Genomic DNA, 15387 nt, shown 5'->3' with positions numbered 1-15387 from the left:
AGCCACAGCAACTCGGGATCCGAGCCGCGTTTGTGGCCTCCACCACAGCACATGGCAATGCCGGATCATTAACCCACTGATCGAGGCCAGGGATCGAACCTGCAACCTCATGGTTCCTAGTCAGATTTGCTAACCACTGAGCCATGATGGGGAACTCCCTGGACTCTGCTTTTTAAAGTAAGATTCAAATATTCACTTTCCCTGGTTTCTTCTTCTTTTTTTTTTTTGGTCACACCTGAGATGCCAGCAAGATCTTTAACCCACTGCACAGGACTAAGGATGGAACCTGCATGCAGACAACACCAGATCTTTAACCCACTGTGCCACAGTGGGAACTCCAAAAGAACCTCTTGAGTCCTCCATCTGTTTGCTATCCTGTAGCACTTGGCCTTGTTAACACTCACATCCCTGAATCTGCCCTTTCATCAGTATCCTGAATGCTTTCCTCGCAATCATTTCTCTGTTTATGGTGAATCCTCAGCTCTTTCGCCCTCCAACCCTTTAACAGTTTTCAACATGTACTGCACCTTAGAATCACCTTTAGAACCTTGAAAAAACAAAAGACCTGAGAGATTCTCTGAGGAGGGACTTTAAGTGCGTGTATTTTTTTTTTTTTTTTTTTTTTTTAAGCTCCCAAGTTCTCTAATTGGAAACCAAAGGGTAATTACACTGCAGGCATTCACAAATTTTTGTCTTTGGCCTTCATCTTGCAGTGCTGACTGCGCCCCAGCTAACTCATCTTTGCAGCAGCCTTAACCTCTGAAATAATAATTCCCCCTTCTCCTGTCCTGATCTGTCTGCTCTGCTCTAACTGCTGGGTCTCTCCATGTTCCTTTCCCCAAGTTTTCTTTTGTTTTATTTTACTTTCCTGGTTCTTTGGCTAGAGAAAGCAGGTTTTTTCATTTTTTGGGTTTCTTTCTTTTTTTTTTTTTTTTTTTTTTTTTTGGTCTGAGCACAATGGCATTTCTGGCTTTTCCAAAGCCCAGTCTGGGATACATGAAGTAAAAAGAAAATCCAGAGAACCCTTGGCAGTGCTGTTCTTTAGGTCCCAAGATCTCTGGCTGGTCTACCCTCCCCTTGTCACCTCTCAGAGTCTTCTTGTGTTTGTTTTATGTGTAGCATCCAGAGTTTTTAGTTGCACTTAGTAGAAGGAATAGGAAAAAGTATATCTACCTCATCTTCCAGAATTAGAAGTCTAATGTAATATTTTATTATTTTATTGGCTACACCCATGGCACATGGAAGTTTCCTGTTCAGGGACTGAATCCCAGCTGTAGCTGTGACATATGCCACAGCTGCAGCAATGCCAGATCCTTTAACTCACTGAACTGGGTCAGGGATTGAACCCACGCCTCCACATTAACCCAAGCTGCCGCAGTCAGATTCTTAATCCACTGTGCCACAGCAGGGACTCCTAATATATTCTAATCCATTATAATATCACATCATAGAGTATTGTTGAGGACACCTTTGGAATCCATCCACCTAGCCACAGCTCCCTCCAAGTGCTGCGCCCCATCTCTCAGTTTGTAGGTTTTGCTGCTCCTCGAGCCTCTTCATTCTAAAATAGAGAAGAAAAAGCCTGAAAGTCTGTTTCCTGTCCTCTACCCTCCACCCCACCCCCTCATACACACCCATGGTATCACAGCCAATAATGACAAGTGCAGAGCTTCAAAAGACAATTCTATTGCCCAGAAATGGGACAAACTTGGATGTGCAATTGTCATTTAAGCTCCCAGCAGCATCAGGCTGTCTGGGACCTCTCCTGAATCCTATCATGTTTCTCCCACTCCCTTACCCGCTTCTCCTGGGAGCTTCTGCTTAATAAATCACTTGTACTAGAATGGTGTCTTCTTCTATAAGAACCTGACCTAAGACAGGTATTGAGATTACTTTGGCTATATTTTAGAAAGTGATGGCATACATTTATTATAAAGAAATGATGTTTTACTGTGCTAGAAATTATATCATTGTTAGTGACTGAAACATATGATGCAAATAAATTTTTGATGTTAAATACAGAGTTTTAAAAATTCTTTGGGGGAAAGTATCTAGCCAACAATTTTTGACAATCGCTTCTATAATACATACTGTCATAAGAACCTAGAGGCAGGAATAATTTATTCTAGGCAAGGGAGTACTACAAATCCAATTCAAGGGGATACCATTTCACTTAGGTCTTAAAGGCCAAGAGACAAGTTCACATGACAGAAAAATTCAAGAACAGCTCTTGCAGACAGAAGGAATGTGTAATATGATTGAGGCACAAAGAGCATGATGTAATCAGTGAGGGTGAATATTCCATTTAAGCTCAAATATATCACATGACATGAAAGGTTTTAGGCTGGTCGAAGTGGAGGTGGACCAGGGTTTCCTAAACATGGCTGTGCATCAGAATTCCCAGACTGGGACTGGTCAGGCGGGGCTGCTTTCTAAATTTTCCCAAGCCCTACTCTAGACCTCTCAAAGCCAGAATCTTCGATCTGGAGTCTGAAATTCTTTATTTTATTTTTTTCTTTCTCTCTGGGAATCTTTATTTTTTAAAACAATTCATCCAAATGATTCTGATGAAATTTAGAATCCACTGGTAATAGACTTACTCCTGAGGGTATTGAAGAGGAATTAAAGTTTTTTTTTAACAAAAAAGAAGTAACATAATCAGACATTGCAAGGTACCTACGTCATATATTTAGTGCATACATAACAGGATAGTAAGCAGGAACTTCCAACATATCAATTAGTTAAGTCACTGTCTTTATCTGTAAGTCTAAGGCAGCTGCCAGAAGGACAGCCTAGTGTACAGCTGTATAAGTTGAACCCTGTACAACTCCAGGAGGAAGAAATCATCCCCACAGATGACAATGCAAATGGCATTCCTTGAAGTTGTGCAGTGTACATTCTCAACAGTCCTACCAGAAGAGAATCTAGGGAAGATAGAATAGTCTCTGAATATCTGGAGCATTTCTTCTAACTTCATAAATAGAAAATGGAAATACCTGCCTGGAAGGTAGATAGAAAGAGAAGAGAAACAATTTAAAAAAAAAAAGCCCTAAATACAAAGACTTGTAGGAAAAGTGTGTATGGGCAAAGGATGACACGCTGTGGTGGAATAACTATGCATCTTGCTGTCTAAAAATCTCTCTAAAGGGCTCATAAGCCACTGACTTTCCTTTACTTGTTCAAACTGATCCCTGAGGGAACTATGTATTCCAAAGGTTCTATAAACTGAGCAAATGCGTCAGACTCTGGAAGAAAGGAGCTGCCTCCTAATTCATTTATCTAAGGTAAGAGAACTACTCAGACCCCTTAGGCCAGTAGAGAAAAGAGACCATGTGCTTCCAGGAGCCCAAGAAGACATTGCATCCCACTCACTCCTTTGCTTCCCTTAATAGATTATTCCACTTATACATTCAATCCACATGCCTAATCAATAATAACTGTAGCTTATATATTCAATCCACATGCCTGATCAATAATATTAATAACTGTAGCAGGGAAATTTAGTAATAATATAAAAGGTAACCTATTGAGAATTACCTCTGGTTTGTTTTTATTGTTGTTGAACTATCCAAAATGAAAGAAATTTTTTTCCTTCCCCCAGGATGGAGGCAGGCATGTATTCCTAAGTCATGGACTCTCCATTTCTCTAGTTAACTATCTTTGTGTTCTAAAACAGGGGAAAGAAAGTTGTCAAGTTTATTAAGAAATAGGGAGAGAAATTTAAAAACATGATTTTGGGAGTTCCCTGGTGGCTCACTGGGTTAAAGATCCAGTATTGTCACTGCTGTGGCATGGGTTTGATCCCTGGGCCCAGAACTTCCACATGCTGAAGGCTTGGCCAAAAGAAAAGAAAACACGGTTTTGTTTTTGAAATTTTAGGCCAGACATCATAAACTAGTGGCTGAGATATGGCCAAGCAGATGTGTTTTGTTTGGCCCACACAGAGAATATTTCTAATTAAAACAACATTTTAAACATGATTTTTTAAAAGTACATCTCCAGTTTTTCTTTAAAAATTGGAAGAGCTGAAAAAAAAAAAAAAAAAAAAGAAAGAGTTCCCGTTGTGGCTCAGTGGTTAACGAATCCGACTAGGAACCATGAAGTTGGTGGTTCGCTCCCTGGCCTTGCTCAGTGGGTTAAGGATCCAGTGTTGCTGTGAGCTGCGGTGTAGGGCGCAGACGCGGCTCGGATCCTGCGTTGCTGTGGCTCTGGTGTAGGTTGGCAGCTACAGCTCCGATTTGACCCCCTAGCCTGGGAACCTCCATAGGCCGTGGGTGCAGCCCTAGAAAAGACAAAAAGACAAAAAGACAAAAAAAAAAAAAAAAAAAAAAAAATGGAACAGCTGGCTACACGGGGCCTGTGACAACACATAGTGGAGCAGAGTACTGGCTGCCCCTTTTGGATAAGACTTGTTTTCCCTGCTCACCATGGCCCATGGCTGCAGCACCCCCTACCAGCTCCCTGGTTCACCTGATGTAATTGTTCACACCTCAATGCCTGGTCCCTGTGGGCCCCAGTGTTGGCAACCCCTGGTTGGAAATTCAGGGGAGTTAAACTATAATGCTAGTATGTTATACAATATATAAGAGATAAGAGCAGGACTGACTATGGTTTTCAAAGGACACTGCAAAATGGACAGGCAGGGCCCCTTGTTAAAAATGCTTAAGAATTACAAAATGGTAGAGTTTCCCTGTGGCACAGCAGGTTAAAGATCCAGTTTTGTCACTGCAGAGCAACTCGGGTTGCTGCTGTGGTGCAGGTTCAGTTCCTGGTCCAGGGAGTCCCACATACTGTGAGCACAGCCAAAAAATAAAAATCCCAAATTAAATTAAAAAAAAATTACAAAATGGCAGCAATGGAGCATTAAAGTAAGTGCAGGGCACTTCCAATCAGAGGGACCTGTGCAACCACACATAATACCCATGAAGCCAGCCCTGGACTGGGGGCTTGATGCTTCTGGAGCTGAGGAGGGGAGTGGATGCTGAGGGTATAACCCTTCACCCCAATTAGGAAAGGGGCAGAGTGCTGCACGTTCTGTGATGTGCCTGCACTCGGCACCTGTCCACAAGTAGCACCCCTGTGGTGGCAGGACCATGGGTGGCTGATTGGGAGCCTGCAAGGTCAGCACTCACCACAGATGGTTTGGAAGTTAAGGCAAAGTCCTCAGTGGCTAAACTTAAACCGAGAGAAATGAAGCCTCCTTCAAAGCCACCTGATTTCAAATGAAAGCAAAAACAGTGATGAGCACTATGTTTTGAAAACAAGGGTTTTCCCCGTTTTTAGAGGAGTTGTGTAGTTTCCTAGCTTAAGTGCTGAGGAATCTTGAAAAATGGCTGCTGTTATCCTTCTGTGGTGGTGGCCCTCCAACAGGCTTTAACTGGCTTGGGATAAGGGGAGTAAATCCAGCCCTGCAGGATGTTTTATAATAAGGAATATTTTTTTTGGTTAAGACTTTTGGCCTTTAAATATGTGCTTTGACCCTCAAGCCCCTCCTTTTCCTGCTCTATCATGCTGTTCTTAACATGGAGACTTTTTCTTTCTTTTTCGTTCTTTTTGCTTTTTCTAGGGCCACTCCCTCGGCACATGGAGGTTCCCAGGCTAAGGGTCTAATCAGAGCTATAGCTGCTGGCCTACACCACAGCCACAGCAACACGGGATCTGAGCCTCGTCTGCGACCTACACCACAGCTCACAGCAACGCCAGATCCTTAACCCACTGAGCAAGGCCAGGGATCAAACCCGCAACTTCATGGTTGCTAGTAGGATTCATTAACCACTGAGCCACGACGGGAACTCCTCCATGGAGACTTTTCTTGATGCAAAAGAATTCTAATACACACACATGCTTATGTTCTTAAACTCAATAGCTCAGCGTCAGAGTTCCTGTTGTGGCCCAGTGGAAATGAATCTTCCTAGTATTCAGGAAGAATATGCTGTGGCTGTGGCATAGGTCAGAGGCTACAACTCCGATTTGACCCCTAGCCTGGGAAGCTCCATATGCTGTGGGTGCAACCCTAAAAAAAAAAAAAAAAAAAAAGTTCGATGTCCCAGATTTGTATGCATTTGCTTTTTGCTGAGCATTATTTTTCTCAGCCTTTTTTCTTTTTGCCTCTAAAATGGTCCAGTTTAAATTTGAAATTTTATCCCATTTCACATATTACTGTTTATTTATTCAAATAGATTTTATTATTGACAGCAATTTTAGGTTAATAAAAAATTAAGAATACTGTGAGTTCTCATACACTTCCTCACTTCCCCCTTCTCTAGCACAGTTTCCCCTATTATTAATAATTTAAATTAGTGTGGCACTTTTGTTACAATTGAGGAGCCAAAATGTATACGGTATTATTATTATTTTTTTGTCTTTTTGCCTTTTCTTGAGCTGCTCCCTCGGCATATGGAGGTTCCCAGGCTAGGGGTCTAATCAGAGTTGTAGCTGCCAGCCTCCGCCACAGCCACAGCAATGCGGGATCCGAGCCACGTCTTCGACCCACACCATAGCTCATGGCAATGCCGGATCCTTAACCCACTGCACGAGGCCAGGGATCGAACCCACAACCTCATGGTTCCTAGTCGGATTCATTAACCACTGCACCACAACGGGAACGCCTGTATACAGTGTTATTAACTAAAATCTATAGTTCACACCTCTTCTCATCTCTAGTCTCTCCTTCTAAAACTGCCATTAGTCATAGACTGGACCTACTTTATCTATCTATTCTTCTCTCCTCAACCTTTTTATCCACCCCCACCCCTCCGCCTCATCTCTAGCTTTATGTGCTTCATTCTGTGTCTTCTATTCAGGTTATCATTCAGTTAACCCATTCCCTGTTTAGCTGTATCTAATCTATTGTCTAGCTGGCCCCTGAGCTTTATATTTCGGACTCTATTATTTACTATTGTATTATTTCTAGATGTTCTCTGGTTCATTTTCAAATCAGCAGCAGATTATTTAAATGCTCTATGAATTTCCTTTCCTTTCTATAACACTTTCCCAGATATTTCTATCAGTTACTAACGTAAACTTTTCATACATCTGAATATTACAGAAATCACCTACTTTCTTTAGCTATTCCAAAGATAACTGAAAAGAAAGTCCCTCCTCCAAATATAAGCCATGCAAGAGGAAAAGTAAAAGCCTTCTTAATGACAAAACTGTTTACTTGCCATTCATACATATATACAACTGCACGATGCCGTTACTATTTATTCATTTACTTAAAAAAATTGAGCACCTACAAGGTCAGTCACATAAAGATAAAACAAAGTCTCTATCCTCACAGAGCTTTCCTTCCAGTAACATTATTAAATACTGCTTGTTTTACGGACACTATTGTACACTTTCTAGGATCTTCTGTGCTTTTTTTGTCATTGTTGTTGCTTTTTAGGGCTTTACCCGAGGCATATGGAAGTTCCCAGGCTCGGGGTCAGCCTACACCACAGCTCACAGCAATGCCAGATCCTTGATCCACTGAGCGAGGCCAGGGATTGAACCTGCATCCTCATGGATACCAGTTGGGTTTATTTCTGCAGGGCCACAATGGCAACTCCTTTCTGTGCCCTTTAAATTCTACCTATCAATCAAGGCTCAGATCAAACATTGCCTCTTCTGAGAAGCTTTTCTGATATCGCATATCAGAATTAACTTCTTCCATCTCTGTTTTCCCAGAGCACTTTCCTATTGTTATCCTTTGTGATTCGCTTATATTTCTATAATCGTACATGACAAAAAGCAGCTTGACATACATTAATTGTACTCATATACATCCACCACCACCCTACTAAACTTTGAGTACTTGAAGGAGAAAGCCGTATCCCCATCATTTTTGTGTCTTCAATGCCTTGCACATTGTTGGTTTCTACCAAATATGTTGCCAACTATTTTAATTTATATCACCACACTGTACCTCACATCCCCAGGACTTATTTATTTTAAACTGGAAGTTTGTATCTTTGGATTCCCTTCTCCCACGACTTCCACCCCCACCCCCAGGCAACTTTTCTTGCCTCTGGAAACCACAAATCTGTTCTCTGTAGCTATGAACTTGATGGGGGGGGGGGTCTGTTTTTAGATTCCACAAGTAAGTGAGATCACAGGGTATTTGTCTTTGTCTTATTTCACTTATTGTAGTCCTCAAGGTCCATCCACATTGTCTCAAATGGCAGGGTTTCATTCTTCTTGGTGGTTGAATGATATTCCTGTGTGGGGTGTGCATGTGTGTGTGTGTGTACATTTGTTGGTCCAAGAGACCTCGTTCCTTGGCATTTAGAAACTATATTCTGAACCCTAGGTGTGTTCAAGACAGTAAGGTGCTGTTTTTTTTTTTAACAATTATGGAAGGATTCATCAGTGTAGAATAATCAGTTCCTAAGCGATCATTATTCAAAGGTTGGATATAGCAGTTTACATCATCCACGAGATGTGTTGACAGAAATGACATCTAAAACTGTCTACTAAGTTCACCTCTCTGTGATGTAGCAGCAGGAATGTTCATATCAATATGTGGAAATGCTGTCTCATTATATTCATTTAGTGAATTCCTTTGTTCTTTAGCTTTTCATGACTTAATATCACCCCCATCTATGTTACAGAATACAGTAAGATTTAAATAAGCTGTTCCTAGCTCCTTGGAGAAAATAACTATGCAGAGATCAAGAAATTCTAGCTAATTTCATTTTATTTAACAATTGTCAATAACTGATTCAAACCTCCTATGAATCTTGCAGCTAATTTGTACTGATGCTTTGAAATGAGGCAAGAGCAATTTAGTAAGTCACATGAACTAACCAATGTTTCCCACAGCAACAGTCATATTATCAAATTGAAGTTTAGTTCATTAGTTCTACAAAGGAGAGGGTAAAGAAAAAAGAGAAAGAGAATGCCTGAATACACTGTCTAGATCTTTTACAAGTAACCACCAGGTGGCAGAGCACAACACACAGTGGACCTAGCAGAGTAGTTAGAGCATCATTTAAAACTGAGGTGGTGAGTGTGGCTTTGGTTTTTCTTCATAAACCAATTCCAGAATATTTTGATGTTTTTATTTTTTATTTTTACTTTTTTGGCTTCACCTGAGACATGAAAATTCCTGGGCCAGGGATCGAACCTGGGCCACAGCAGTGACCCAGAATGCTGCAGTGACAACACTGAGTCCTTAACCTTCTGTTCCACAAAGGAATTCCTGGTGTTTTTATTTTTAAGAAAAAATAGTATTAGGAAAAATAACTGCCACTTATTCTTCTAAAAAATGAAATCATAATATCAAATTATATTTTAGTCATTTGGTATTTTAATAACAAAAGCTAAATATCCAGAAGTTTCCACCTTTATTATTCCAGAATGTCAGTAAAATTATATTACGTCTAAGGCATAAGAAGAAAGAAATATTGGGAGTAAGCTATACTTGAAATTTTTAGTCTGCTTGAGATGAAAGTTAGTTAGAATTGTATCATGTTCATATCTCTATTTTTTCACACACACATAAGGTATATTTGTAAGAGCTCATAGTAAACATCATTTTGTACAAATTCAAAAGATAAATCTATATACTTATATGTGTATAGGCTCCTAAGGAAATTGCTGTCCCTCTCTGTATATCTGTATTCCATTTACAGGTGGCCTATAAAAAGAGTGGGAAATTATACTGAAATTTATCTGGATTATAGGTTTCATGTCAAATTTTTTCTTTAGCATTTTTAATGTTATTCCTCATGCAGTCCTTTTTTTACTACTTACATTAAATATAATGTTCAACACTTAGATGAAAAGCAGTTACAAAATTTACATATCTACATTCAATTGCCAAGTCTATAAATAATCCATTGCTGTTGGCTTAAAACGATCATTCTAAGATTGATGTTCATTAATTCCTGATGACAACGTGGTCTAGATTTTGCATAGGCGCTGACAGATTTTTTTTGATCTCTTAATTTCAAGGGACTTTTATGACACTGAAATTTCTTCCTGATTGTATAGGTAAAACTTTCAATTTACAGTATAGTGCTGAGGATTTCAAAACACAGCACGTCTGGCTGCTTAGGACTACAGTTGTGGTTTGGTGTGGATGTGAAGCCTGGTAAGAAAAAGTGTCCCTAATACAAGGATAAAATTCATCAAATGAATTTTATCAAATGTTCATCAAATGTTGACAATTTTCTGTGATTTGTCTCCCTCCTACTGTGATTGTGTGTAAGATGTAGTCACAGTTTGTCCTTGTAATCTCTAGTTTACACTTCACATATGAAAAACGAAGGGGCATTTTTCTTCAATATTACATTTGTATTTTCACTTACAAACTTCTGGAGGTACTTGGCACGTTTCTCCATAAACTGACTTGCTTTCTTGCAAACTAAACTTAACTATTTCTCCAGACTTCTCTATACTGCATGCACTCTAAGCAAATGGGAAAATACCAGCTGTTGGGGACAGTCTTTCACTCAAGGAATGAAGAATAGTTCCGTAAAAGGATTATGTTGTTTCATCAGCCATTTCTAGAGTCGCTACTTTTTTTCTGCCTTTACATATTTTTAAAATTGAAAAGCTTCATAGGATGCCTTAACTCTTGGGTGATCAGTCAATGGACTGCCGTGCTGTTGACATTGAGCAGTCTAAATATAGAAATGAGCATATAGCTTGCATCAGTTCCAGTATCATGCCTTGTTTCTATGGAAAATACACGATTCAATTTAATTACATAATCTGCTGTTCTCTAAGACAGGGCTTCCAACAGGGCCAAACAATTCTGAAGCAGGTTCCTCTCTTTTTTTTTTTAAGAGGGCTAATCAGAAGGGATTTGTGATATTGAAATCACTAAGAGGTAATTATGAATGATTTTGTGCAATTCAGAAATGAAAAATTCCTCCCCAAAGCCCCAAATCTTCAAGTCTATTTTGTTTTAAAATAATGGAAGTTTGTTGCTTCACTTACCATTCACGCTACTGTTGTATGTGGATTTCTCAAATGCCAAAAATGAAAATGTATTCCTATAAAGAAAGATGAATAAAGAAAGATGAATGGATTCAAAGTGACAAGAAATGATACATAATATACTTTTGGAAGGAGGAATTTCCACAATGATGAAAGACAAGAGAGTACATTCTATGAAAATAGTATCAATAATAGGTTCGATACTAAGATTTTTCATTGCTTCTTTACAATCAGAGAAGAAAAACATTTTCCAGAAAACTTTCCATAGTCTGTTGATATGAACATCATTTTTTGCCATTAAAGTAGAAACTAGTAATTACATTTTTTTAAACTGACACTCTAGGTAATTATATATTTTAAATATGAATCCTGATGCTTAATTAGGTCATATGACTGTAATATCAGCTTACATTAGCAGCAGATTATCAAATCCTAGCAATTCATCCCATAGACAAAAACAAGAAGAAAAAGCTGCTATAATTGTGATATTTAAATAGAATAAACTATAATGCAGTACAATATTCTTTAAATATTTTAATGTTTACTAATGTTATTGAGTAATGAAGTTTATCATTACAGCATATTCTTAGATAATTACTCTGGTAGCGAATAGGAAGAAGCATAATAGTTTTTTTTTTTTTTTCCTTTCAGGAAATCCTTCAAATTAAGCTCAAAGCAGAATTTAAAACAAATTTATGTTTGAAAATGGTTTTGAGTATTTTTAACATGCATATGTATGTAGTATTAATTTATTCTGAAATTAATTACATTGTGCTTGGATGTTAGGTAAGTAATTTTGATTTTTTAACCTATATCATAAATCTGTATTTTATTAGTTTACTTACACTTTTTTCTAATGTTCACTGATAAATAATGCAGTGCAAACAAAATCTCTTATTTTTAACGTATCTATCATTTACAGTCAATAGTTTCTAAAAAGCTTTAAACATATGCCTATATTTTATATTTTAACATTTCATTTTGCATCTACTCATTAATGACAATAAGTGCAGGTTTTCTGTTAATTTTTGTCCTAATCCCTCCTTGCTGCTATAAACTACATTTCACTTTACTGGTTTTATTTATTTGCCGCAAACACAAAAAAGTCTTAAGAGAGAATTTAGTTATTCATTATTAAATCTTAACACAGCTCTCTTCGGCACTATTTTTTCTTGGTAAAAAGATCCATTTACAATGTATGTGTTGCCCTTCTTTGCTACCTTGTGGGGACTGTATTCCTTAATATTACACTTTCCTTCCAAAATTTTTACTCTTTAAGATATAAAAGTTAACTGTTAAACGACCACCACAAAATTCATTTGTGTAGGTTTAACGATATGAGAGCTTTTAAATACTTATAAATTGCGGAGTCTCGTTGTAACATGTCTAATGATTTACACAGCTAAAACGGCTTGAGTACTTTCCCATTTAGTCCATAAAAGCTAGGGTTTCCTCCTCAGAGGTAACTACACTACTCAAGAAGCCTGCCTTGAAATTGTTCCGCACATTATCCTTGACGATGCTACCAGAATTTTTATTAAAAAATCCTGCCTTTTTTTCTCTTTGTAGCTACATCTGCTATAACTCACAGCTATAAACATATATTTTATAATGAGGAAAAAAGTCCTTTCTGAATAACAAAAATCTAAAATTGCTTGAGTGGATCTGAGGATTAGATAGTCTTTCATTTAATGGGCAAGAGGAAAAAGATTGTCTCTGTCGTATGCTTTGTGTCTTTGTGTTGGCTAAAGCAGCTTATTGTACTACAAACAGTGACAGAATGTATATGCTAACATTACTGTATATATAAACGACATTGGTGCTTACAATTTACCCTAAGGAATCTATTTCCTAACACTAGGGGTCATTTTAGCTTGCGGTAATATTCCAAGATATTTAATTTTAATAAAATAAAAGGTTAGGAATATGAAATTTCCTAGAAAAGTGCTTTCCTTGAAAATCATTTTCCTGGGCTCACATCCCTAATTTTTCCCCTTGTGAGGTTGTGAATAGATTCCATTACTTTGTCTAACTTTAAAGCTGTAAAGCAAAAGTTAGTTCTGAGTTTCTTATCTAAAGTTCACTTTTTGTTATTCTACTAAAATGCTCAGGCTGCTTCTGAGAGCATGATGCTTCATTCCATGTTTTTGCCTGTGGTCACCACTTTATATTTTGTCAGCTTTTGGGTTTGCTTGGTCCTTTTCTTCAAGCCTTTACGTTCTGACACTCCTGGGTCACAGGGTAAGTCATAGTGATGTTTCGCTAATTTTCAAACTGCTGTGAAGTAGAGCAAATATATCCATTAGAAAGAGGCTCTTTTCTTTCCATAAAAAAAAAAACCCTACTATTATAATATCTCAGATTTCCTACTCTTAAAGGTTTTAAAATTTCAAGCTCCTTTCTAAAGTACTTTGTTTTCTCACTCTGGATCTTAATAATATCAATCCCTTATTTCTTTAAAAAAAATTCCATGGTTCTGGACACGAGAGATGATGTAAGAAAAATTTTTTTCCAGAGTAGCATTATGTATTTTAGAATGTGCTACAGATTATGTAATATGAATTATGATACTGTTTATATTGAATGGAGTGGGTAATTGCAAGCTATAAATCATTTTGGGGTATCTGAAAAATTCAGCCTCCTTACTCTAGTTACACACATAAATAAAGAAGTTATATTTGTTTTTCCAAATCCAATTTTTTAGATCTGCTTAAAATCTGTTGTTCTTCAGAAAGCATAGTATATTATGTTTAACATTTTCAATTAAAAATCAAAGTATTTCCTTTAATTCAAAAACTAGATATATTTTCTATACCTAGTATTTGCTAGACATGTGGAAAATACTAAAAGGAAGTTTTTTTTTTTCTACTAAAAATGAATAAATAATTTAAAAATGTTCATTACATTTACATTGATTCAAGCTATAGGGAGTTTCACTTTTTCTAAGTTAGAATCAGAATTATGGCCCAATTTTCCAGACATATTAACTGTCTTTTGTACAGCTGCAGAGGCCTGTACTAAGCTCAAGGAGTTCTGCTGGTTGCCTACCTGAAAAGAAAAATGAAAGAGCAATACTGTGTTTTGGTTCTGCTACTAATTGTCTATTCTGTTTTGGGTAACTGGTCTTAATTTGAGAAATAAAAAAGAACGAAATACATTTTCAAAAGGTGATATTTTAATCATCTTATAGGTCAGGACAAAAGAGTTCTAAACTGCAATGAAGGTTTTTTTTATAAGAATAACGGCAAATGGCAAAACATGCAGAAACAATGTTATTGCTCACAATATAGGCTTAAAGTTACATGTTGATGTTAAGCATATCCTATTACAAAAATCACTGGTGTCTGTACTATATGAAGCTAACATGCCGTATTACTAAAAATGCATAATTTAAAGCCACTTGGAAGAAAGATATTGAAAGAATAAGATATAATGTAAAAGGTGTGATGGTGAGAGTAAAGGATATCCGAAGTTTTATTTTAATCTCTGTCATGCATTAGCCTGTGACCTTCAGCAAGTTATTACCTTTTCCCAGCCTTTGTTTTGTCATTTGCATAATAATTAAGAGGCTGAATAGGGTGATCTCTACTATCTTTCCTGCAATTGTGATTAAGTATATCCCTCTGTCCTGTACTCTTATCAGCTAATTTTCTTTCTCAGAAAGCAGCATGGTCCAAATCTCTTTCCTACAATATTACATGAAATATGTATACTCAACAGCTCTGTGAAGAAAATATTACACACACACACATGTGTGAGTGTCTTGCTCACTAGAAAACATTACATTAATCTCCAAAAATAGTACCTATGTAAAAGATATCTGACTTTTATGGATGTGACAGGTTAATGAAATGATTACCACATATATAGTCATTCTAATGTACAAATTCAAAAATAAAAGTGTAGAAGATGCCTATATATTATCCTATTTCTATTAGCAGGAAACTTACCTGAGCTAAATCCATCAACTCTACAATACCGAATGAAAAACCCTGTGGCATTTAATGGTATTATTTTTTTATGAAGTCAAATTCTCCAAAATGTCAAAATCCTTTCCAAAACAGAGATAGTCAAGGACATTCACTCAGACTTATTTTGGAATGTTGTAGGTAAATATGTACAAAAGAATTTTCAGCTCCCGTCCTTCCTTTTTTTTGGCAATCCATAACTTTGACCATATTGAAACATGTGACATGGCATAAAATATCCCCATTAAAAAAAATATTTCCAATATATGTTAGTTGCTATTCTAGCATGGCAGCACTGGGGTTTGGTGTCACAAAAATGGTAGCCCACAAGAGAAACATGTTACAAAAGGAACTTCTTTCCACCCTCCTCCCCTCCCCCTGAAATAATAACAATTTGCTAAATTGTTGGGAAGTTGTTATAATTCCTTTTCCAAATTATTACTCGCCCTTTAGATTAGAAATGAGGCCAGGGTTAGCAATCAGCTATAAATGG

The 15387-nt window shown here is 37.3% G+C and overlaps 1 protein-coding gene across 1 annotated transcript in view; it reads right to left on the bottom strand.

The window, feature by feature from the left end:
• Window positions 1–15387, bottom strand: part of LOC110261207 (uncharacterized) — a 333192-nt gene that overhangs the window by 7283 nt on the left and 310522 nt on the right. The window contains exons 9-10 of the mRNA XM_084964684.1: window positions 10927–13203; window positions 1469–1561 (exon numbers count right to left, since the gene is read on the bottom strand). The gene's annotated coding sequence lies outside the window, so the exon portion shown is untranslated. The remainder of the gene's footprint in view (window positions 1–1468; window positions 1562–10926; window positions 13204–15387) is intronic.

The sequence above is a fragment of the Sus scrofa genome, chromosome 6 (assembly GCF_054392235.1).
Source record: "Sus scrofa isolate SSC_HxYL_T2T_F1_AM1 chromosome 6, Sscrofa_HxYL_maternal_Yorkshire_Landrace_v2.0, whole genome shotgun sequence".
Classification (NCBI taxonomy): Eukaryota; Metazoa; Chordata; class Mammalia; order Artiodactyla; family Suidae; genus Sus; species Sus scrofa.
The sequence above is the reverse complement of the archived record's forward strand: the minus strand, read 5'-3'. Positions and strand labels throughout refer to the sequence as shown.